Source organism: Oratosquilla oratoria, chromosome 11 (assembly GCF_046742065.1).
Source record: "Oratosquilla oratoria isolate Oo_2021 chromosome 11, ASM4674206v1, whole genome shotgun sequence".
NCBI classification, from domain to species: Eukaryota; Metazoa; Arthropoda; class Malacostraca; order Stomatopoda; family Squillidae; genus Oratosquilla; species Oratosquilla oratoria.
In genome coordinates this window covers 55,241,736-55,244,808 of record NC_134787.1, presented here as the reverse complement: position 1 = coordinate 55,244,808, position 3,073 = coordinate 55,241,736, and the positions used below count along the sequence as shown (strand labels likewise).

General features: G+C 39.3%; 1 protein-coding gene across 3 annotated transcripts in view; it reads right to left on the bottom strand.

Moving 5' to 3' along the window:
• Nucleotides 1-1,215, bottom strand: part of LOC143029834 (peroxisomal membrane protein 2-like) — a 20,470-nt gene extending 19,255 nt beyond the window's left edge. For 2 of the 3 annotated variants that reach the window (XR_012966882.1, XM_076192917.1), the window contains exon 1: nt 1,129-1,215. The gene's annotated coding sequence lies outside the window, so the exon portion shown is untranslated. Of the gene's footprint in view, nt 1-812; nt 935-1,128 lie in introns of those variants that run through there. The other variant, XM_076192918.1, reaches the window with a different exon arrangement.
• Nucleotides 1,216-3,073: the final 1,858 nt, after the last annotated feature.

Below are 3,073 nucleotides of genomic sequence, written 5' to 3'. Positions count from 1 at the left end.
TAACTGCTACCTACAATTCCTTTATTATAAATTTGCATAAATGCAAATGATTGACAATAACTTCAACTTGATTTACACATAAGAACACAAAGGTATTGCATGAGCAGAATATTTGCGAGTTTGATTAAAATTCCTTTCTGCAGCAGGTAGTATATTAAACTAATTTTCTTTTCCTTCTATTACAAACAAGGTAACTTTCAATCAAATACAATGCAATACACCTCATAAACTAGTACCATATAATTTTGGCTCATACTTCCACAAGAGTATTGCCAGGTCTGCTGGTACCATCAGACAAGTGTACTAAAAAATTGGGGAGTACATTTGTTTGCTACTCATTGTGTGGTGTGAGTGAGAGTGTATATGGCGCGGACGTTTTTCACACATTGTTTACCTAACTAATTTGGAAAGGAGGTACATTTGTGTCAGCCTCTTCTTTCTCCAATTATCATTTCTAGTCTTAAAATTAACGTTTTAACTTGGACTATATAAACTATTCAACTTTAAGCATTTGTATGAAAATTTGTTTCATTATACCAATTAGACTTTTCTCAGTTTGTCACAATGACCTCGCGAGTGTCTGCCCCAGTTTTTATTCCCTTTAAGCGATTACAGCTTCTTCCTGTGATTCTAGGCTCCATGTTTTTGTCACAGCTGCCGAATATTAATAGCAATACAGTACATTAAATGTAATCTAAACAGCATAGAACTTCAGTGAAAACACAATAGCTATGTGACTAAAGGGATCTATTTATAATAGTTAAGATATATCAACGACATTCGTTCTTTTCAATTATGTCTCACGTACCTACCATAGAGATAAGTGCCGGAAACTAAATACGGGTGTACATAAATCGTCGAGCGTTTTATAAAATAGTCGTACATGCATTGAATGTCACAATTATTTCTAAACGCGAGTTTTTGTATGACATCACCACGGGTACTGCCAAATAAATCCCTTTTCTTAATTACATTATGAACGGAATTTCAATTTGTTTTACTAATGAGGCATTGATGTTTTACAGCTTCCACTTATTTATAACACGGAAAAATAACTACAGAAATTTATTAAATGCAAGAGATTCCTCGCAAACAAACCAAACAAGCAATTCTAAACGATATATCTACCTTTGTATGATGCAAGGATGTCTGTTACCGAAGTCTTTCAAGTTAGGTTTCTTGCTGCATGGTTACGCAACTCACGGGAACTATTTGTCGTGTGATTAAAGTGATACATCGATAAGCTTGATAGCGTGAAGATAAGGAACATCTTAGGAGTACAATACAATTAATTATGATCTCAGATATATACTTTAATTTGTCACCACTAGATTTGTTTCCTACAGTTATTTGCATTGCTTCGATGACTCGACGTTAGTTTAGCTATCCCAGATGAATCTACCATCGCCAAAAAAGTAAATAAAATAAATAAACTGAAGGTAAGAATAAAAGTAAGAGGGGGGTTGAAGAATGTTATAGAGTCATCTTATTTAAAGAAATAGGATTATAGATGGGCCAATTTCAACACAAAAATATACATAATTGATATTTTTCTTTAATGATTTTTTGATAAAAAAAAAATCAAAGTCCACTCTTCCTTCAGTGATTGTTAAAAATCATAATACACGATGCATGGGCACCGATCCGTAAAAAAAATAGGTTTACTTTGTTTACTTGCTGATGTCTTTAGGTCCCTTACAGGCGAGGTGATCTACCACTGCTGCCAGAACTGGCGTCCTTGTGCAGAATGTCCATTTCAGTAGGTGTGGTATTAGAGGTTTTACATCTGCAGGTGTAGGCGGGTACTGGGGGCTCGTCTGGCCAAGAATTTAGGAAAATATCCAGGCTAGTTTTGAATTTTTCACTGGGCAACCAGTAATGTTCCTCGCATTTTTTTGTCAGTGCATTAAAAAATCTTAGGCCCATCATGTGCCAGACTGGACATCATTAGGGTCTTGACTCTTACTGAGGCTTTGGATGGTATACTCCTTCTATTGCACTTACGTCTTGTTTTCTTGTTGTTTATGGCCTGCAGAAGTCCTGGGGTTGTAGGGTCAGACACCGTTTGCTCCAGGATCTTCCAAATATAGATGGTCCTGTATCTGTCCCGTCTCGTTTGTTGTGAGTATAACCCCAGTTCCTTCAAGCAGCCCCAGTAGTCAAAGACCCTCAGTTCAGCTGTTTGTCCGGTATAGGATCTCTGCACAGCTTCCAACAGTTATATGTCACCCCTCTTGTGATGTGACCACAAATGGCTACATTAGTCCGGTAAGGGCTGTACTAGGGCCTTCCATAGGGTCAGCATTACTTGTGGCTCCCTTGTGACAAAGGTTACGAGGACCCATACAGCAATCCTTTTGGCTCTTGTCACTGTCTCCGAGATGTGTTGTTGAAAGCAGCAATCTTCACTCAGGGTTGCGCCCAGGCAGAGCTGGGCGCGTTCCTAGGTGCGTTCCTTGGCTACCAAAGAAACATTTCGTAGGCCACATCCAAAAGGTAAACCACATACTACACCGGTATCTATATTGCTTTAATAGTTTGGAAGCGCTACTCGCGGCCAAACTAAAGCAGAACGCACCTAGGAACGCGCCCAGCTCTGCACTCAGGCATTTGACGTGTGGACGTGGGGTGATGGCTTGTCCTCCCTCAGTGCGTAGTGAAGCTGCTTCTTTCATAGTCTTATCTGAGCCATGCCATAGCATTTCAAAATTTCCTTCGTTAAAGGTCACGTTGCTTCCCTTGGCCCAGGCGTATACCGTGTCAAGGTCTTGCTTTAGCGAGGACACTTCTCCTTCACTAGTTACAGGGCGACTTATGCTTGTGTCGTCAGCGAAAGAGAGACGGGAACCGCCCACAGTTGGGTCAATATCTCCCATGTGAATTAGAAAAAAAGTAGAGGACCCAGAACTGAGCCTTGTGGCACTCCACTGATGACATCTCTATCCTCCAATTTGTGGCCGTCTACCATGAGTGTGCCCACGTCCTGTTAGGAAGCCATATTACATATAATCACTTCCCCAGTTTATCTGTCATATATATATATATATATATATATAATATATATATATATATA